The following is a 23,668-nucleotide window of genomic DNA, read 5'->3' on the forward strand; positions in this document are numbered from 1 at the left end:
ACACCCGTACGAGTGTAGAATCAGAGACCCATACCGTATGAGATTCAGACAGCTCCTCAATTTACAAATGGGGAAATTGAAGCCGGGAGAGGACTGGTGACGGGCTCAGGTTGCACAAGCAGCCCCCTGCGAGGCTGTCTCTGCCAGCCACTTGCCCACATAGCAGTGACCCTGGAGCGCGATTCCTCTTGGTCCCTGCTCATTTGTTCACTCGCTCTTTCTCCTTTGTAATTTTTATTTCATTATTCTGCCTCACCACATGTTTTGGCTGTGACCTTTATGTTGAAGAGTTCCAAATATATATATGTGTATCTGAGTCTCAGATCTGCATTTTCGACTTCCCGCTTCTGAACTTCTCTTGGAGGTTCAGCTGCTCCAGACTAGTTTTTTAAAATACATTTTTATATGTAGAAAGCAGGAACTGAACACACATTGCAATAAAAGCAATCTTGTGAGATACACTTGTATAGGGAGCTTTGCCCATGGGGCTGGACCATAGATATCTAGTCAGTGTGCCTATGAGCATGATTAGGAGAACCAGCAGCGAGGGTATTAATTTAAACAAACATGGAAGTGCCTTCAGATGGGAGAAATGCAGCAGCTTCTATTAGTGGATGCTATGCATAGCTTTGTCTCCTTTTTCATTTTCTTTTTTTTCCCCTCTTTTCATTGTAACAGATACACACTTCCAAACCACCAAATATGGTTAAACTAGAGGCTTGAGGGACATAACCTAAAGGCTAGTGGTGTTTAGGAGATGTTGACTTTCCCCTCTTTGCATTTCATCTTATTTCCGTTTAAAGAAAATTTTGTGTATCTTTTCTTTGGTTTCCTGCCTGTAGCTTTTGAAAAGCTTATTCTAACAACTCCATTGGCATTTTGCCTGCTTGAAGTCTTCGAGAGAAATAAGACTTTATGAAATGCAGTTCTGTCTCTTGCTTTTATTTTTCTTGGCTAACATCTACTTTAGTCTTGACTATTTAGTAAACTTTGTGAAGAATTGTTCAAGGCTTTTGGGCATTAGGAATGGCGCATTAATTATTTCATTTTCAAGAAACAAGTGCTTTAAAAAAGTGGAACATGAGTAATTTTAACTTCTCATTATTCTTTTAAAGCTTCTCTAGAAAATGCCCTTTTTTCCCTTAGGCCCAGAAACTCGTTGTTTAAAGCTATAAGGGTGAATGATTTTATTTTCACTATGGGATTGCTCCTGCAAAACCCAGATATTGATTCTTTTGTTAGATGTACAGTAAAGTCATTTTTAAAAACTTGTTCCTTCTTATTTTTAAAGATGAGCATTTTCAATGCATGTTCCTGCTCTTTCTGATAAATCACTGCCTAACTTAAGTTCTCTACATCATTTCATCCTTTTTTCTGTGTGTGGCAATAATGAGATAGAAAAGGAATGTGGAGAAGTGAATACATAAAAGATTTCTCTTGTGTCAAGTCTTACGAATTTTTTTTCCCTAAGGGTTTGAGGGAAGCCATTTTGCACAAAGCACTCCTAGTGAGAATAAAGAATTCACAGAAGAGATTTTTAGTCAAAGGAGGCTTTTCACTTAATGAAACAATAGCATCCTGTATCTGTCCTGTATTTATTGAGGAATGATAGAAAACAGGATTTCTCTCAGAGAACAACTTTAGATTGACTATATGATAAGGTGGTTATGATTTAATTATAAATATTTACTTCATTTGCCACTGATAGGAGTACAAATAGTAATGTTTGTGGAACATGATTTGGCATTCTCCATCAAAATTTAAAATACACATGCCTTTAGATGCAACAATTCTACTTTTAGGAATTTATTCAGCAGATACTTTTGCATGTGTGGGAAATGACCAATGCGTAGGTTGACCACTGAACATCCCTCCCAAGTTGAAAAACCATGTACCTGCTCATATGTTGGATTAAATAAAAATTGTAGCACATCTGTACAGTGGACTACCTTGCATAAAAAAATGAATGAGGGAGAAACGCCATATTCACCCCCACAAAATGATCTCCAAGGTAGTTTGTTAAGTGAACAATCAAAGGGCAGAACAGCATGTATGAAATGTTGCTATTTGTCTCCCAAAGGGAGAAATAAGTAGATATTCATTTTTGTTACATTTAATATGCTGCTGACACATGCCAAAACTATATTTGGAAAGACATTCCAATAATCCTAAATAATGTTAGTGCAAGTAGGGAGCAAAATTAGGCTGGGTAGAAGAGTGAGGGTGGGGGGGAGAATGTTCTCAGTGGTGTTCTGGTGAATGTTCAACAACTCAGTAGAGGTGGAGGGGGGGACTTGATTTGTAGTACTTGCGAATTTCCATGGTGTCAATACTCCCAACATGTCCTCTTTCAAGATACCAGTGTGGTGTCAGTGGACACAAGGTTGGGAAGAGATGTGTACAATGGCCCTTGTGGGCCAGGGAGAGCCATCTCCACACAACCCTGCCTTTCACTATTTACCATGTTGCAGCTTTTGAGTTTTGAACCGTATGAATTTATTCAAAAAATAATAGTTCAAAAAATAAGTAAAATTAAAAATCTAAGAGTTCTTGATGAACCATTTGTTATCTAGTAGCCAGATATTTTTAAACACCAAAACCAAGGCTTTGTAATAGCAAGAACAAGAATAAATGGACCTAAGAAAACATTATGTATCTTTTCACCAAATTTCAAATATCACTATTAGTGCTGAAAAAAAAAGTAAATCTTATCATAACTTCAGAAAGATTGTGAGATTTCTGGTTTTAAAATATTTAACATTATCTTTATTAAATTACTTCAGTATTCATCAGTGTTTGATGTCAACAATCTCTGCTCAAATGGAGAGAATCATCTTAGTGGGTAGACCACTAAGGAGCTCTTTCCTGTGCATTTCCTATTCCATTTCTAGGCCTGAAGATGGACACTTCCTGATACTTGATTACAGTTTCCCCTTTCCAAAGTTATTAATTCTCAGCCCCACAAGCAGGGGAGAAGCAGATTTAGAAGACCTCTCCTACACCTCACCCATAAGCAACTCCTCTCCAACCCATACTTTGTAAGCGCTCTTCACTAGCTTAAGGGTACAAGTGTGATCATGACTCTTTTTTTTTTTAATGAAATTATCTGAATCACTCCTGTAATTGACTTTCAAAGGTTTTATTATCCCGTTTTGTTCCCCAGATGAATCCAGAGCACCAAAGGCTTACTTGATCCAAGGTAGACTTGCTTCCAAATGTCTCAAGGAGAGACAACATAGAAACTGATTAATCCAGTTGGCCCCAGTCTGAGGATACCACTGTTTCTATTCTTGGCCCACTGTGTTAAAACAAGTTAAAAGTAATTCTGCACAATATAATATATCCTTATTCACTCCTGCAGCAATACTTATGTTAATGAGACTCTTGTCTACACCCAGAGTTGTATCATTTTGGGGCTTCCAAGATTACAACTCTTTGATTTACACCTTGTAGTAGAAGCTGTTGGTGTCTCACATAGCCTTTTCAAGGCTGTTGTACCCATCTCACAGATGTTATGAGTTTTGACGGCTAAGAGCTCACAACTGCCACTTCCTCTAAATACTGACTGACCTTGGAGATCTGGAGCATCCTGTCTGGGAGGTGACACTTGTGCCTTCCAACCCTGGGGTAACCCACAGCTAATCACCAACTAATGCTAGAATAAGAAGGCCAGCCCCTTGCCTCAAAATGGATTGACTCTGGAGCTGGCACAAAGCCTAGAATGCAGCAGGGATTCAATAAATATGTGTTGATGAATGAATGAATAAGGAGATACTTGAATATATATTGGAGTATATACAAAGCAAGTATTTAATGAAGACAAGGTATGAACATTTTTCCTTGGTTTCTAAGTTGCAAATCATGGTAAGAAAGATCTTCCCATTGAAAGCTTAACAAAAGATTGTGTTCATGTTTTTTTCAAGTACTTTTTAAGATTTATTTATTTATTTATTTTTTATGATCAATGCGCACTTGAGTTTTTCACTGTTGTGGTTAACTTGGGTCATTATACTAACATAACTTTACATTTAAGCTGTTGTGTCCTCCAAATTTGAAGCCAGTTTGAGCACAACTTAAACTGAGAGCACTTTTTCTTTCCTGGAGGCAGAGTGGGGCAGTGGTGGGTGAGTGGGAGTTGACCTACGTTGCCTTGCATGTGGAACTCCTATAGAAGAAGATAGAATTTAAGCAAAGATCAACTTAAACCTAATGCTATGCCACATTTAAAAGGTGGAGAAGGCCAAAATTGGAATTTTTCAGGTCAGGAATAGCATTATATAGAGTCTGATTTGGGGAAAAGCCATGAATATTTAAGAAGCCAAAAGAAGGCCAGAGCTGTGATAAGAGAAGATGCTAAGAGGCTACAGAGGAAACTTATGACACAAGCAGGGGTCAAATCATCCAAGGCCATAGCATGGAAGGCTAAATTCCAAAAGTGACATGGCAGCATTATTTACAATAGCCAAGACATAGAAACAACCTAAGTGTCCATCAGTGGATGAATGGATAAGGGAGAGGTGGTATATAGAAACGGTGGAATATTATTCAGCCATTAAGAGAAGGAAATCCTGCCATTTGTGCCAACATGGATGGACCTGGAAGGCATTATGCTAAGTGAAGTAAGTCAGACAGAGAAAGACAAATACTGTATAATACCACTTATATGTGGAATCTAAAAATGCCAAACTTACAGAGAGAACAGATTGGTGGCTGCAAGGGGGTGAGGGGTGAGGGAATGGGTGAAGGTGGTTGAAGGGTACAAACATCCCTTGAAGGGATGTACCCTTCTTTTGGCTTCTCAAATTGGAAAGTGGATTAAGTAGATTTTGAAAGTTCTCAACGCACACACAGTTGTAACCATGTGTAGTGGTAGATGTGTTAACTAACCTTATCGTGGTAATCATTTTGCCATATATGCATATATCGAATCATGACTTTGTATATCTCAAACTTACACAGTATTATATGTGAACTATATCTCAACAAAGCTGGCAGGGGCAAAGTAACATGGGCCTATTTGAATTTAGCAAATGATCTAGCTGCTTTGTTAAGGAATGAACTGGAGTAAGAAGAAATAAAAGCCTGAACCAGTGAAGTTGCAGGGGGACTAGAGGATGAAGAGAAGATGCACAGCTAGAAAGAAGAGTAAAAGGTAACCAAATTTGGAGCCTGAGTTGGTTGTAAAAGAATGAGGAAGGAAGAGTAGTATGAGAGGAAAGTGGGTGAGTACATTTGGGGCACATGATGTTTTGGAGGCCTGGGGAATATCTAGGTAATTTGGAATGTGTGGCTGCAATTCAGAAACAAGATAAAGGAGGAGATAGGAATGTGGGAGCCATCTACATAGATCTTATGCTGCAGTAGCACTGAGATGGGAGGAATTCTCCCAGACAGAATGAATATAGAGAAAAGAAAGAAAAGGCTTCCAACAGGTTCTTGGGGATCTTCACTATGCAATTATAAATGGGAATGTCTGTGCCTTACTTTTAATATGAGTAACTGATAAAGTCTGAATATTTATTTCCCAGCTTTCCAGTTTAAACTGGAGAAAAAGAAATAATTATTTTAGGGTGCTTGCAAGTTGCAATGTGATCAGAACTGAAATAGTATATTTATGAGATATGGAGATATGTTTGGAGAAATGCAGAAAGCAGGTCAGACAGAATAAACATTGCTGGAAATAAGCACATACAGAGGGCAACCCCAAAGCATACTGATTTTGGAAATCAAGCCATCAGCCATCTAATACGTTTGGCAAGAAGACAGGAGGCTAAGGCCAGTTGAGAATTGGAAAGAACAGATTGTTGTCCTCAGGTGACAAATATTTAACATGAGCTATAACAGGTATTTTTCAATAGGTTGAAAAGATCTTAATGACCTCAAACGTATTTTAACTTTCCCTGCCTTTTTTTTTTTAAAGATTTTATTTATTTATTTGACAGAGAGAGACAAAGTGAAAGAGGGAACACAAGCAGGGAGAGGGGGAAGCAGGCTTCCCGCGGAGCAGGGAGCCCGACGCGGGGCTCGATCCCAGGACCCTGGGATCATGACCTGAGCCAAAGGCAGATGCTTAATGACTGAGCCACTCAGGTGCCCCTAACTTTCCCTGCCTTAAGGAAAAGAACACCCATCTCCCCAGGCTCCTTGAACAGTTTATTGTGATAGATAAGCATTTGAAAGATAAAATATTGGCCTGAGCTAAGTTGAGAAGGTAGAAGAGGGCTGCGGGCAGAGGTTGCCAGACTTTTTCTGTTCATGGGGCCTCAGTGTCTCTGGGTTTTGTTTTGTTTTGTTTTGTTTCGTTTCTTTTTTTCTTTATCATTTTCCACAGCATTCTTAGGACAGAAGAAATACCTGACAGTTCAGTGTATTAAGTAGTTAGATCCAAACCATTTCATAAGTGTTTATGTCCTCACAACTCAGTAGCCATTTGAAAAAATAATACATGTAAATTAAAATAAAAAATATCCTATATCATTCTTGAAATTGGACACCACTACCTTTATATCCTGTTCCCCATAAATTTTTGTGTGGTGCTTGCTTTTCTTTTAGTTTTTCTTTTCTTTTCTTTTATTATGTTATGTTAATCACCATACATTACATCATTAGTTTTTGATGTAGTGTTCCATGATTCATTGTTTGCATATAACACCCAGTGCTCCATTCAATATGTGCCCTCCTTAATACCCATCACCAGGCTAACCCATCCCCCACATCCTCCCCTCTAGAACCCTCAGTTTGTTTCTCAGAGTCCATAGTCTCTCATGGTTCATCTCCCCTTTTTATCACAGCAACTGCAGAAAACCCAGCTTCTAAAAGATACGTCATTCAATGTTACTGGGTCTGAAAATTAACTCAGTCTATCATCTGATAGACACTAAGTATCAGTGTGTTTCCCTTAAAAAATATAGAATATCCATAGCTCCCCTGTGAATTTTCTGCCTTCCCTTGAGGTGACTTGGCACACAGTTGGGGAGCTGCACCTTTAGGGAATTTAGAGGTAATCAGACATCAGAACGGGATCAGAGAACAGAAGAACATTTAGGAGATCATCTCTTTGGATGACCAAGTGATTTCTTCACTGTGCAAAAACTAAGATTCATTGAGTTGGTAAGACGCCTCATAATTTGTTCGTAGTTACACAACAACATGAGTTTACCTAACTCTCTTTCTAAATAGAATTAGTTTTCAAGATAAAACAATAACCTCTTATCTTGAGATCCCACCAGGATTCTTGAGTAAAATAAGGTCAAACTACGTTACTACTTTGGTGGGTAGAATCCAGGAACCATGTAGGTCAGACAAGGTGTGATTTGTTTTCCTCTTGGAGTATACAAAGCTGTTCCTCTGGCACTTTGTTAAAAAGGACACAGGGTCAGAACTATTATCTATTAGAGGGGCCAGGAAATGACTCTGCATCTAATCACTACCAAGCCTGGCGATATTTTATTAGATGAATGAAATATTAGTCTCCTCCATCACCTTAATTGTGTTCCAAATTGGATCCCAAGATTAAATCCTTATTTCTTGTCTCTTATTGCTTAACTTGCTTTTTTAAATTTTATTTTTTTACTGCTATGACAACATATTCATTGTGTGTTATAATTTATCAACTGTCTAATGTAATCATTAGGTAGAACAAGATTACCTCTAGCTCCTAAGACAATTATGAAAAAAAACAAAACAAAACAAAACCTCATTGTCCTTCCCCCATTTTCCTCAGAATTTACCTGATTCTAGAATGTGTCATCTGTGAAAGGAAGAAGAAAAGGAAAAGATTATTTTTTTTCCTAGTGCCTATTTTGTCCTATGCACTTTATATACCTTGAAAAATTTAGAACTCAAAAAAAGTCTTGAAGTATATAGAACAGTCTCTTTTTTACTGGTGAGGAAAACCTTCCTCAGAATTAGTAAGGGCTTAAGTGGGAATGCAAACACCAACATCCATGAGGTTTTTTTGTTTGTTTGTTGTGTGTGTGTTTTTTGTTTTTTACTATATACTATCTCTTTCTCTAGGACACTTGGACAATGCAACTTGATAATTAGAATCTTACATCTGATCTATGTCTCTCCCCTCTAGTATCACAAGTCAAGTTTGAGCCAAGTTAGGGTTAGAGCCACAAGTTGGGAATGTCCCAACAGCCCATGTGCAGAAATCATTCCTGTTGTGCCCCCTCAGATTCTGGAGTTGAGATCATGAGGGTATCAACATTTAGAACCCTTGTCAAAGAATCCAAAGAGACATGAACCCAAGGAAGATTGGCTATGGTGCGGGAGAGCCCTTAAAAAGTAGTTATTTCAGTTCCACAATATTATAGATGAGAAAATGAGGACCAGGGTAGTTAAGCTACTGTCTCAAATTAGTGAGGAGCTAGGTTTAGAACCCAGGTCACCAAACACCAAATCTAGAGTTCTTTCTACTATGTCATCAAGCCTTTTGTCCATCATGGCCTGCCTGCCTGCTTGCTTCCTTCCTTCCTTCCTTCCTTCCTTCCTTCCTTCTTTCCTTCTTTCTTTCTTCCTTCCTTCCTTCCTTCCTCCTTTCCTTTCCTTTCCTTTCCTTTCCTTTCCTTTCCTTTCCTTTCCTTTCCTTTCCTTTCCTTTCCTTTCCTTTCCTTTCCTTCCCACAATATTATATGTTCATTATAGAAAAATTTAAAAATATAGGTATGTAGTAGGTAATAAAAATAGAATCATCCAAAATCCTGCCACTCAAGATAATCACTTCTGTTAAGACTTTTTTCTACACATGTCCATTTACATATATTTTAAAAATGTAATTCCATTTTGTATGGTGCCTAGTAACCTTTTTTTTTGCCTAGTAATCATTTTTAACTTAATATTTTGTAAGTGCCTTTTTATCTAAATAGATATATCCATATCATAATTTTTTTTATCGTGGCATAATATAATGTACAGAAACTTTTTTGTGATGTTTAGGCTCTTGCAATTTGTTGCTATTGTAGTAGTCCCATAAACCTCTCATTATAGAAAAGATACAGGCATATACATCTATCTATCTATCTATCTATTGCTGATTAGTTTATCAAGATATATTCCTAGAAGTACAATTCCATTGACAAAGCCTGTGTATTAGAGTTCTCCAAAGAAACAGAACCAATAGGATGCACATAGAGAAATAAATTGATTCTAAGAAATTGGCTCACAGGATTATGGAGACTGAGAGGTCTCAAGATCTGTAGGGTGGCTCAGCAAGCTGGAGACCCAGGAGAGCTAATGGTGTAGTTCCAGTCAGAGGGCCTAGAGGCTTGAGACACAAGAAGAGTCAATATTTCAGTTCGAGTCCAAAGGCAAGAAAAAAATGGATATCTTACTTTAAAGACCGCGAGACAGGAGGAATTCTGTCCTACTCAGGGGAGGGTCAGCCTCTCTGTTCTATTCAGGGCTTCAACTGATTGGATGAGCACCATCTTCACCCCCAGCCCCCATTAGAGAGAACAATCTGCTTTACTCCGTGTACCAATTTAAATGTTTATCTCCTCCAAAAACACCTTCATAGACACATCCAGAATAATGATTGACCAAACATTGGGATACCCTGTGGCCCAATTAGGTTGACACATGAAATTGATCATGTGAACAATTTAAAAATGTTTGGATTCCTCTTTCCAAGTTGACCTCTGAAAATTCTTTTCCAATTCAGAAGGCACACGCCAGTGGAGTACGTCCCTGTCCTCTGTTCTGGCCACACTAGTCTTGTCATTCTTTTGAAATCTTGGTCAATATACAGTAGGTCCTTAATTACTCATGAATTCTGCATTTGCGAATTTGCTTACTCATTAGACTTTATTTGTAACCTCAAAGTCAAACAGCACTTTCCTGGTCATTTGTGCACATGTGCCGAATAGTGAAAAGCCATACCCAGTTGAGGACAAGCAAGGCAACACTCCGCATTCTTGCTTTAGCTCTCAAGTGTCTTTTTTCATGGTCAATTTATTGCCACAAGTTTTGCATTTTGGGGCTTGTTTTGGTAATTTTGTTGTTCAAAATGGCCCCCAAGCACTGTGCTAAAGTGCTATATCCTTTTTGTTGTTGTTGTTTTGTTTTTTGGTTTTTTATGTGTATGGAAAGAAATTGTGATGTGCCTTCTGGAGAAAATACCTGTGTTAGATTAATTTCATATAGGCATGAGTTATAGTGCTACAGCCTGTGAGTTCAATGTTAACGAAACAGCATGGTCTATCCAGAAAAAGGGAGAGCAAATTCTCTGATCTGTACATGAGGCTGCTGTGGAAAGTGCTGAAGTAACATCTATAGCTTATGATGAAGTTATGGAAAGGACGGAAAGGAGGCTAAATACAGGGATTCATGAGATGATGACTGGTTAAAAACAAAACAAAACAAAACAACAGCCACCCATGCTTGATAGCATTGTTGTGAGGCTGAAAGCCAAAGATATTTATGTTCATGTTACCAGGGTGAGGATCATGGTAAACCTTCTCAGCTAGTGTTTTATTCTACAGAAATACTGCATATAATTAAACAAATGTTGCATATAATTAAACATTATAAATTTCTCAGTTGAAGAAAAGTTGTAACCAAAAGCTTTCAGAAACCTAATCTTGTATTTTCCCTTGGAGCAATGGCTCAGTATTCACTAATTCAGTGTTCACACGTTCTTTATATAATGTAACTACTGCCGGGGTGTCTGGGGGGCTCAGTCAGTTGAGTGTCTGCCTTTGGCTCAGGTCATGAAACCAGGGTCCTGGGATCGAGCCCCATGTCAGGCTCCCTGCTCAGCGGAGAGTCTGCTTCTCCCTCTTCCTCTGCCCCTCGCCCTGCTTGTGCTTGCTTGTCTCTCTCAAAGAAAGAAAGAAAATCTTTTTAAAAAATTTAACTACTAGGGCTCCTGGGTGGCTCAGTAGGTTAAGTGTCTGCCATCGGGCTCAGGTCATGATCCCAGGGTCCTGGGATCAAGCCCCGCATTGGGCTCCCTGCTCAGGGGGGATCCTGCTTCTCCCTCTCCCTCTGCCTGCCACTCTCCCTGCTTGTGGGAGAGTCAAATAAATAAATTGTCAAATTTATTGTCTCTCATTGTCAAATAAATAAATAAAATCTTTAAAAAAAAATGTAACTACTACAAATAACAAGAATCAACTGAGAACCATAATTTCCTCTTATTTTAATTTACATATCTTTTATTATACTTGCAATTGGACTTCTGATACTCAATAACCACACTTCTCCTTTGTTAAGAGGCAGTAGAGTGTAGTACTTAAGGACATGTACACTGTCTGAAATGATATTCTGGCTCAAAGTTCAACACCAAGATATCTGTGTTCTAAAATGTTTTCTTCCAGGGGGAGGGGGGAAAGATGGCGGAGGAGTAGGGGACCCTATTTCAACTGGTCCCCAGAATTGAGCTGGATATCTACCAGACCACTCTGAGCACCCACGAAACCAGCCTGAGATGTAAGAAGATCTGGATCTCTACAAACAGAATATCGCAGGCAGTTGGTTTTGAGGTATGAAGCGGGGAGCCCTGATTCCTCGGGCAGATATCGGAGGATAAACGGTAGCGGGAGGGTGCCTGGCCGTGGGGATCCTACACCGCTGGTGAGTGACAGCCTCACGTGCTGGGGACGCAGACCGGTAGCAGCAGGGAAAGGACTTTAGGGCAGCCCCCGGGGCGGTAACCTGGAGCGGAGGGGTTGTGTGCATGCGAACTGGGAGCGGCTGGCGGTTTTAGAAGCACAAAGGGCAGAGACGTGCCCGGACGTGGAGGCAGGGCTGGGAGTGCTACGGAGGGGCGCACAACCCGGGACGCTGCAGTTTATAGCAGCACGGACAGAAACGGAGACAGTGTGGCCTGGAGAGGTCACTGAAGAATAGACTGCGATCTCTGCTCTGAGGCAGAGGGTTGGAAACAGTCTCTTCTGCTCTGACTCGTGGAAGAGACACGGAAAGCCACCAGGGAAAGGCGCCAGAGAACAAAAGCCCCCAAAACTGATTCCCGCTGAGCCCATCCCCTGCCACAGGGGCGCAGGGCAACTCCACCCAAACAGGGCTGCCTGAGAAACAGCGCAGCAGGCCCTTCCCCGAGAAGACAGGCTGAGGAAACAAGAGGCCAGCAACCCTAAGGTCCCAAGAAAACAGGTGCATCTTGCTTGGGTTCTGGTCGATAATTTGGACTCTATACATTCCCTCAAACACCCATCAACAGAATGACTAGGAGGAGGAGCCCCCAAAATAGAAAAGACTCAGAGATTATGACTTATGCTGCAGATTTACAAATGGATGCAGATATAACCAAGATGTCGGAGATGGAATTCAGGCTAGCAATTGTGAAGACAAAGGCTAGAATGGAGAAATCAATTAATGGCCTCATAGAGTCTCTAAGGGCAGAAATAAAAGGTGAATTGGCAGAACTTAAAAATGCTATCAATGAGATCCAATCCAATCTAGATAATTTAACACCTAGGGTAACTGAGGCAGAAGAACGAATAAGCAACCTGGAAGACAATATAATAGATAAAAAGGGAAAAGAGGAGGCCAGGGAAAAACAACTCAGAATCCATGAAAATAGAATCAGAGAAATAAGTGACACCATGAAGCGTTCCAATGTCAGAATAATAGGAATCCCAGAGGGAGTGGAGAGAGAGAGAGGACTAGAAGATGTATTTGAGCAAATCATAGCTGAGAACTTCCCTAATCTGGGGAATGAAACAAACATTCAAGTCCTAGAGGCAGAGAGGACCCCTCCTAAGATCAAGGAAAACAGGCCACCACCCCGGCATGTAATAGTAAAACTTGCAAATCTTAGAACCAAGGAAACCATCTTAAGGGCAGTTAGGGGGAAGAGATTCCTTACGTACAGAGGGAGGAACATCAGAATAACGTCAGACCTATCCACAGAGACCTGGCAAGCCAGAAAGGCCTGGCAAGACATATTCAGGGTACTAAATGAGAAGAACATGCAGCCAAGAATACTTTATCCGGCAAGGCTTTCATTTAGAATGGATGGAGAGATGCAGAGCTTCGACGACCGGCAGAAACTGAAAGAATATGTGACCACTAAGCCGGCCCTGCAAGAAATATTAAGGGGGGGTTCTATAAAAGGAGAAAGACCCCAAGAGTGGTATACAACAGAAATTTACAGGGACAATCTATAAAAACAATGTCTTCACAGGCAACATGATGACAATTAATTCATTTCTTTCAATAATCACTCTCAACGTGAATGGCCTAAACGCTCCCATAAAACGGCACAGGGTTGCAGATTGGATAAAAAGACAGGACCCATCCATATGCTGCCTACAAGAGACTCATTTTGAACCTAAAGATACATCCAGACTGAAAGTGAAGGGATGGAGATCCATCTTCCATGCCAGTGGACCTCAAAAGAAAGCTGGGGTAGCAATTCTTATATCAGACAAATTAGATTTTAAACTAAAGTCTGTAATAAGAGACACAGAAGGACACTATATCATTCTTAAAGGGTCTATCCAACAAGAAGATCTAACAACTGTAAATATCTATGCCCCCAACATGGGAGCAGCCATCTTCATAAGCCAACTGTTAACCAAAATAAAGAGTCATATTGATAACAATATGTTAATTGTAGGAGACCTCAATACTCCACTCTCAGCAATGGACAGATCATGTAAGCAGAAAATCAACAAGGAAACAAGAGCTTTGAATGATACATTGGACCAGATGGACCTCATAGATATTTACAGAACATTCCACCCTAAAACAACAGAATACTCATTCTTCTTGAGCACGCATGGAACTTTCTCCAGAATAGACCACATACTGGGTCACAAATCAGGTCTCAACCAATACCAAAAGATTGAGATTATTCCCTGCATATTCTCAGACCACAATGCTCTAAAACTGGAACTCAATCACAAGAAAAAATTTGGCAGAAATTCAAACACTTGGAAGCTAAAGACCACTCTGCTCAAGAATGGTTGGGTCAACCAGGAAATCAAAGAAGAACTTAAACAATTCATGGAAACAGATGAGAACAAAAACACATCGGTCCAAAACCTATGGGATACTGCAAAGGCAGTCCTAAGTGGGAATAACACAGCCATCCAAGCCTCACTCAAAAAAATAGAAAAATCCCGAATTCACCAACTAACTCTACACCTTAAAGAACTAGAGAAAAAGCAACAAACGATGCCTAAGCCACGCATTAGAAAAGAAATAATTAAAATTAGAGCAGAGATCAATGGATTAGAAACCAGAAACAGAGTAGATCAGATCAACGAAACTAGAAGTTGGTTCTTTGAAAGAATTAAGATCAGTAAACTATTGGCCAGACTTATCCAAAAGAAAAGAGAAAGGACCCAAATTAATAAAATTATGAATGAAAGGGGAGAGATTACGACTAACACCAAGGAAATAGAAACGATTATTAGAAATTATTACCAACAACTATATGCCAATAAACTGAGCAATCTGGATGAAATGGAGGCCTTCCTGGAAACCTATAAGCTGCCAAGACTGAAATAGGACGAAATTGACAACCTGAATAGGCCAATAACCAGTAACGAGATTGAAGCAGTGATCAAAAACCTCCCAAAACACAAGAGTCCAGGGCCTGATGGATTCCCTGGGCAATTCTACCAAACCTTCAAATAAGAAATAATACCTATTCTTCTGAGCTGTTTCCAAAAATAGAAACAGAAGGAAAACTTCCAAACTCATTCTATGAGGCCAGCATTACCTTAATCCCCAAACCAGGCAAAGACCCCATCAAAAAGGAGAATTTCAGACGGATATCCCTGATGAATATGGATTCCAAAATCCTCAACAAAATCCTAGCTAATAGGATCCAACAATACATTAAAAGGATCATCCACCACGACCATGTGGGATTTATCCCTGGCATGCAAGGGTGGTTCAACATTCGCAAATCAATCAATGTGATAGAACACATTAATAAGAGGAGGGAGAAGAACCATATGGTCCTCTCAATTGATGCAGAAAAAGCATTCGTCAAAATACAACATCCTTTCCTGATTAAAACTCTCCAGAGTATAGGGATAGAGGGAACATTCCTCAAGCTCATAAAATCCATCTATGAAAAACCCACAGTGAATATCATCCTCAATGGGGAAAAGCTGAGAGCCTTTCCCTTAAGATCAGGAACACGTCAAGGGTGCCCACACTCACCACTATTGTTCAACATAGTACTAGAAGTCCTAGCAACAGCAATCAGACAACAAAAAGAGATAAAAGGTATTCAAATTGGCAAAGAAGAAGTCAAACTCTCTTTTTGCAGACGACAGGATACTTTATGTGGAAAACCCAAAAGACTCCACCCCCAAATTACTAGAACTCATCCAGCAATTCAGTAATGTGGCAGGATACAAAATCAATGCACAGAAATCAGTTGCTTTCTTATACACTAACAACGCACCTGTAGAAAGAGAAATTAGAGAAACGATTCCATTTACAATAGCACCAAAAACCATAAGATACCTCGGAATAAACCTAACCAAAGAGGTAAAGGATCTATACTCTAGGAACTACAAAACACTCATGAAAGAAATTGAAGAAGACACAAAAAGATGGAAAAATATTCCCTGCTCATGGATCGGAAGAATAAACATTGTTAAAATGTCTATGCTACCCAGAGCAATCTTTACCTTCAATGCCATCCTGATCAAAATTCCAATGACATTTTTCAAAGCGCTGAAACAAACAATCCTAAAATTTGTATGGAATCAGAAAAGACCCCGAATCACCAAGGAAATGCTGAAAAAGAAAAACAAAGCTGGGGGCATCACGATGCCCGATTTCAAGCTATATTACAAAGCTGTGATCACCAAGACAGCATGGTACTGGCACAAAAACAGACATCTAGACCAATGGAACAGAATAGAGAACCCAGATATGGACCCTCAACTCTATGGTCAAATAATCTTTGACAAAGCAGGAAAAAACATGCAATGGAAAAAAGACAGTCTCTTCAATAAATGGTGCTGGGAAAATTGGACAGCCACATGCAGAAGAATGAAACTCGACCATTCTCTAACACCATTCACAAAGATAAACTCAAAGTGGATGAAAGACCTCAATGTGAGACAGGAATCTATCCAAATCCTAGAGCAGAACATAGGCAGTAACCTCTTTGACATCGGCCACAGCAACTTCTTTCAAGATACATCTCCAAAAGCTAGTGAAACAAAAGCAAAAATGAACTTTTGGCACTTCATCAAGATAAAAAGCTTCTGCCCAGCAAAGGAAACAGTCAACAAAACAAAGAGGCAACCCACAGAATGGGAGAAGATATTTGCAAATGACACTACAGATAAAGGGCTGGTATCCAAGATCTAGAAAGAACTTCTCAAACTCAACACCCAAAAACCAAATAATCAAGTCAAAAAGTGGGCAGAAGCTATGAAAAGACACTTCTCTGAAGAAGACATACAAATGGCTAACAGACACATGAAAAAGTGTTCATCATCATTAGCCATCAGGGAAATCCAAATCAACACCACCCTGAGATACCACCTTACCCCAGTTAGAATGGCAAAAATGGACAGGGAAAGAAACAACAAATGTTGGAGAGGTTGTGGAGAAAGGGGAACCCTCTTACACTGTCGGTGGGAATGCAAGTTGGTACAGCCACTTTGGAAAACAGTGTGGAGGTTCCTCAAAAAGTTAAAACTAGAGCTACCCTATGACCCAGCAATTGCACTCCTGGGTATTTACCCCAAAGACACAGATGTAGTGAAAAGAAGGGCCATATGCACCCCAATGTTCATAGCAGCGATGTCCGCAATAGCCAAACTGTGGAAAGAGCCGAGATGCCCTTCAACAGATGAATGGATAAAGAAGATGTGGTCCATATATACAATGGAATATTACTCAGCCATCAGAAAAGATGAATACCCAACTTTTACATCAACATGGATGAGACTGGAGGAGATTATGCTAAGTGAAATAAGTCAGGCAGAGAAAGTCAATTATCATATGGTTTCACTTATTTGTGGAACATAAGGAATAGCATGGAGGACATTAGGAAAAGGAAGGGAAAAATGCGGGGGGGGAATTGGAGGGAGAGATGGAACCATGAGAGACTATGGACTCTGAGAAACAAACTGAGGGTTTTAGAGGGGAGGGGGGAGGGGGGATTGGTTAGCCCGGTGATGGGTATTAAGGAGGGCAGGTTCTGCATGGAGCACTGGGTGTTATACGAAAACAATGGATCGTGGATCACCACATCAAAAACTAATGATGTATTGTATGCTGACTAACATAACATAATAAAATAAAAAAATAAAAATAGAATGTTTTCTTCCATTCAATGTGAATTTCTTCATACTGCTTTTACTTTCTGAACTTTTCACTTATAAAAATGAGGGCATACATTTTCCAATTCTAAGATTTTTGGTTTTATAATCAGTAAAATGAGGATGTAATATACTACATCAACTCTAACTTTATTACCATAATGTACATTTTGGGAATCAATGACTACCGTAATCTTGACTAGAAGTAGAGTGTAACTGGATTAGATGGTCTCTTGAGATGTCTATGTTCTTTGATTCTGTCTTGAAGGGCTAATGTATCTCAAGAATTTTAAAGTGATAATATTCTTGGGAGTTGTTACATATATAATTTTGGATTGTTGGGCTAGTCTAATTTCCTGGTATTATGTTGACTCAGCTTAGTAAATGAAACCTTGACTCTTATTTCAACAAATAACAATTCCAATTCTTATTCTATATAATTATAACATTATCTATCTAGTTATTTATGTCTTCACCTGTCTCCAATTGTGCATAGGTTACCCTGGAGACAAATCAACATGTTTACTTCCTAATATACTTGACTATCACATAATTGCTGCTAATAAGTGAAGAAATTTATGATAATTTCAGCTAAAGAAAAATATAATCACCAAAACATATACTTAAGATGCTCAAATTCCAACTGCAATAAAAATAATTTTCGGTGCGTCGTATGTAGAAGAGGAAAAGTTAACAGTAACAGTAGAAAACCATTCTTGTGACAGAATTTGTAACTCTTCTCCAAGATGTTGAGTTTTTTACTCAGTCTTCTACACCTTTCCATTTAACCAAATGTTTCTCAGCTGCTTGTTCACACTTGCTTTCTCATAATCAGGCCTAGAATCTATACTCACATCTCTGTATAAATTGTGCTCTGATATATCTAGCTCCCCACAGCAACTGATAACCTAATATATTCCCAGAAGTTTCCAATCTAGAATTATAACACCTTAGAAATTTTTTTTTGTAATGACCAATGATTCTGGTATTTAAATGGTTAATTATTGATGACAGAGAGCATACATTCTAGGAAAGGAATTGATTTATCTATGTGTAGCAAACATTTGTCATTTTTAGCTATCTGGTATCTTTTGTATAACTTCGCTACATCTTGATAATTTCCCATACTTTTCTTTTTTGCCTCTTTAAAGGAGAATCCAGAAAACTCACTTTTCTAGACTCCTTTGGCCATAGGCTGAAAGGAGGGAATCCATATTCTGTCATTCACAATCTGTAAGACTGATCCAAAAGTAAGCAACCTGAGTAGGTAGCATCCATTCTTCTGGAATGGGTGGTAGCTGGGATTTGTAGCATTTGGCTTTAGGAGGAATGTCTTTAATGGGCCAAATCTTGTGTGTTGCTGGATACACAGCCTCTCCCCTGTTTCACTAACCCATTTAATGAAACTATGATTTCCCTTGTATTCTTTAACAAATTGTTTCTCTACTTAGATTAGGCAGAATGAATTTTGTTATTTGCAAATTTAAAATATTTGAATATTAATTTAAAAATATTCAAAGATTTGGGGGTGCCTGAGTGGCTCAGTCAAATGTCCAACTCTTGGTTTTTGGGTCAGGTCATGATCTTAGGGTTGTGACATAGATCCCCATAGGGGCTCCATGCTGGTTGGAAAGCCTGCTTTAGATTCTCTCTCTCCCCCTTTGCCCCTCCCCCCTTAGCTCGTGTGTGCGCGTGCGCGCACGCGCACGCGTTCTTTCTTTAAAAAAAATTCAAAGATTTTTATCAAAATGCTATCCACAAAGGTTTTAAAAGTGAAAGAGTTATAATAAACATCAGACACCTCTCTACCTTTGTTCCTTTCTAGTCCATTACCCAGACACATTTGCTTTCAACAACTTTAGTTGATTTGTCTGATATTTCCCCCCTCCTCCATATACAAATTATACATACATATAACTTTTTCTTTATCATATGTAGATAGTACCTACTGATTATATATTTCTCTTTTATGTTCACCTCTCTTCCCTTCCTCTATCTTCCCAATATCTTTGTAAAACATTTGCTTAAATCATTGGTCAGTTTTACTGTGTAGATATTGTGTATTAACAAATGAGGTAGATATTATTATTATACTTTATCTTTTTTCAGTCTTTTCCTTACTTAGAGTTAATTGCTTTGCTCCCATCTTTTTCGTTTGATCTTCAATATACCTTTTCAATCTACCTCTGTCGGATCACTCAAATACTCATTACTATCTTTTCAAATGTTCAAAAAATCTGATCATTTGGAGATTTTACCCCTCTGCCTGTTTCAGTCTGTACTAGCTGCTTTCTAGACTAAGGCATGGCTGTCCTGGTGGGTCTCCACTTTTTGGCTTTCTTGTTTTGGATCCCCTATTTTAGGCACCAGTCTACCTTTTTCTTGTTTTACCACCACATTTTACCAAGCACATCCTACAGTGGCTTCCTGAAAATGGACACATGGGATTCAGAGTCCCTGCACTTTTGTACATTTTGTATTCACTCCTCATGCATCAACATTTGAGTATAATATTGAATATTTTTCCCATAGCATTTTTCTATGAGCAGCACTTCTCTTTTTAATATGAAATAATTTTCTCTTGTGTTTTAATTCATTCGATGCAAATTAATTATTAACTCATGGCCATTACTAAAGTGAATATAACTGGCATATGCATTTTTAGGTGGGCATTTTCATATCTGAGTATATTTTGCCACCACTAAAAGAAATTAATACCTTATAGTGTGAACTTTGTGAAATATCTTATATATCATCAAAATAATGTGAACAATGTGCATTTGTCACTTTTTGGTTATCTTCTTCAAGACCCAAGAATATTTGGTGAACTGTAAAGAATAATTGGACTTATGACTTGATATCTGTTGCCAGTTGGAAGAATTAGACCTCTGCTTTATATATTATCATTTCTAACACAGTCTACTGGATAAATGCTAAGATTCACAGGTGTATGATGACTTTTTTGTGCTGTTGTTTACTACCAGAAATCCTGGCTTCTCCCATTAATACAAAGACCTTTTGAAATGAAAGTCCAAAAACATGAACTTTAAGATTTTAACATTAAGATAAAAAATGATGTAAAAAATGTTAAGTACAATATAAAAGGTAGTTTCTATGAAAGTCAGCTTAAGCCCTCTAGAAAATTCTGGGCCAAGCTATAAAAGCATCTCTATGAAAAATAGCAACCCTGAAGTCTCTAAATATTTTATTTTTAGATAATACATCACTTCTGTATTCTGACATAACCTTATGCAATATTGTCCACACAGGAGGCGCTCAATAAATAATGGTATGTGAAATAAATGAATGAGAGATGTAGTAAATGTTTAAATAAGAAAATTCAGAGTTTTTTGCAGTGGAACCCGTGTAATTATGTAAATTCTGCCTTAATGGTAAATTAGGAAGTTTCAGTATCTAAAAATTTCACTTTCCTGCTCTCTCTGGCAGCACATATACTAAATTGGACCAATACTGAGCAGACTAGCATGGCCCTGCACAAGGATGACACGTAAGAATTTCACTTTCTCCTCCTCCATTTTCTTCTCAATGTTTTACTCGGGCACCAAATTATATGTCTTGTCACCATCTCTGCCACTTGATTGTTAACTTTAGGAGAATTAGGTCTGTGATTAATTTACTTTTGTCTTTACCTCAGCAGCTACTGTTTTACTTTATACACAGAAGGTGTTCAATCAGTATCTGTAGGGTTAATTTATTAAGTGAATCTTTGATTGACTAGCTACCAAGTTCAACAGTATGATAGTACCTTCCCAATAAAGGAATGAGACATTGAATTTGCATGGAAAAAACATATTAAAGTAAACAGTGGGACAATAATATACAGGCAGCCTGGATAAATAGGAGGACATACCTTTCAAGAAATTCATCTAAAAATTTCACAATAAATTAATGCCTTTGAGATCCTTGGCAGACACCTTTAAGTAATAAAAGGAGAATATTGACTTTAACCAACAAGGGGCTTAATTAGGGACCTGATCCTGTTAGGATTAAAATAATACTTTGATAATAGCTATTCAAAGAATTTAATTTCACAAAATCCTTTTTAAAAAAACAGGCCTTTTGAAGCCTATCCATGCAAATACTTGAAGTTTAAGAAGCATTAGAAAGTTGCAAAGAGGGGTGACTGGGTAGCTCAGTTGGTTAAGCGTCTGCCTATGGCTCAGGTCATGATCCCAGGGTCCTGGGATTGAGACCCACGTCAGGCTCTCTGCTCAGTGGGGAGTCTGCTTCTCCCTCTCCCTCTGCCCCTGCCCCCCTGCTCATGCACTCTCTCTCTCTCTCTCTCAAATAAGTAAATAAAATCTTAAAAAAAAGAAAGTTGGAAAGATAACTTTTTCTTCATAACTAGAGAAAAGATGAAAAATGAATAAAGGAATCTGAGTAAACATAAATATGTTAATTTGAGGGAAAAGTTAAAAACCCGAATGCTGAAGGATGACTTAGGTCTTGAATCCCTGTCAGGGAATTTAATTAATGGGAAAGCCACTTGAGATTTTCCAGTTCTTTCATGATCGCATTGTGTTCGCTCATCTAACGAGTAGTAGCTGTATGTAATTTCTTACAGTAACACTGAAATGAAGCATCACAAAGTTCACCTCTAGATTAGAATACCAACTCAAATTGCCATGTTTTCTTGCTTACCTCTTTCTCTGAATCTCCTTGGCTGCTAGGCGACATGCAGATTCCTTGAGGGCAGGGCTTGCTTACTTTGCAGAAGTCTAGAATCACGCCACCGCACCCATGGCATTTAGAAGTATTCTTCAATGTTGATTAAAGTGGGACTTTTTTCTATTCATTACAGATTTTCTATTTGATTACTTACAACTTGCTATTATATAAATCAGAAGTCCACTGGTTATGAAATTTTATTAGCTTTTGAACTGTTTGGGAGACAATGAATGTTGTCCCTGGATAAATAAGTCAGAAGACAGAGGCAATGATGGAGGGTCCAAGTCCTATTACAGCTACCATTTGCTTTCCCTTCACAAAGGGAATCTTTGTACCCTGACACAATCTCCTCCCTGTGTCTATTTCTATTTAGATGAGATACAGACATACATGATTGGTTCAGTGCAATTTGTCAGAAGGTCTGAATAAGCAGCTCTAGTATCATGACTCCGGGTTAATAGTATAAGTTTTGTAGAAGGACAACAGTTTACCAAAGCCATGGTCACACTTACTGAACAATGAGGTCAAATTTAAAGCTGAATAACTCCTTTTTCAGTCTACTGGCTTCTTAGAAACATTCCAAACCTGGAAACTAATATATATTTTGTGTACTCTGAAAATTTTAATTTGTTTCTTTCCTCCCTGGACTTTTACTAAAAGGGCTGAGAGGCAAATACATTTGTTTATTAATAACTCATCATTAGTAAAAAATCATTTATTATTAAAAGCATTTCTCTTCATGCTACTCTGCAAATTATAAGACAACATCAACTTTAGAAAATTAGTTACATCTTTCTAATTTATCTGTTCCAGTAAGCATGTTGTAAGCCTTACTTTTGATAAGTAAATTGGTAGTAAATTGTTGATAGACACTGAAATAACAATTTTTTAAAATTAAGTACTGGAATAACTTAAATGAGTGAAAAAAGACTGCTATAGTCCAAATGATATCTGTTATGTTCAAGTTTTAGACTGTTAAATTATGTTTCTAGGATGATCAAGAAAATAAAAACTAATTTTTTAAATCATGGCTCTTCTTCTGATTAAGATAATTAATGTCAGTTATAGGAAATTGGAAAAGCAGAAAGTTATAAAGAATAAGACTAAATGGCCGACTCATATCTTCTATTAGGAATTTAATTTGGTATAACATTTTTGGAGGACAGTTTAGCAATACTATTTTTAAAAGCATATAATCTATAACCTAGCAGTTACCTTCCAGGAATTTAAGAAATAACTGCCTCAGTAAGGGAAGATATATCCATAGAGACAGTCTTGAAATATTTCTCTTAATAGCAAAGAACACAATCAAAATAAGTTCATTAATAAGAGTATAGCAAAACATGTTATGGGTTTACATTAGTTAAAACTTGATTCATTCAACAAGTATTTGTTGAGAACCTGCTATATGGTAGGACTAACCTAAGCACTTGGATATGGCAGTAAATGAAGAACTCTTTATCCAATGAAGCTTACCTGTGGAAGGAAATAGACAATAAACATAATGAAGGACTAAATTATGTAACATGTTTGGAGGCGAGCAGTGTTATACAAACAATAAAAAGAATGATGTAGATATATGTGTACAGATCTGAAAATATGTCCACAGTGTATTTGTAATTAAAAAAAATAAGTTTTGTACATATATATCAGGACTCCTTTTTATAAAAAATAAATATGTATGTGAATGTAATGTAAATATGCATAAA

General features: G+C 38.2%; 1 non-coding gene across 1 annotated transcript; it reads left to right on the plus strand.

Annotated features, from left to right (window-relative positions):
- Nucleotides 1–20,702: 20,702 nt before the first annotated feature.
- Nucleotides 20,703–20,806, plus strand: LOC118548708 (U6 spliceosomal RNA). Its single transcript, XR_004923715.1, has one exon. It is a non-coding gene; the product is annotated as a U6 spliceosomal RNA (small nuclear RNA).
- The last annotated feature ends 2,862 nt before the right edge of the window (nt 20,807–23,668 follow it).

Source organism: Halichoerus grypus, chromosome 1 (assembly GCF_964656455.1).
Source record: "Halichoerus grypus chromosome 1, mHalGry1.hap1.1, whole genome shotgun sequence".
Classification (NCBI taxonomy): Eukaryota; Metazoa; Chordata; class Mammalia; order Carnivora; family Phocidae; genus Halichoerus; species Halichoerus grypus.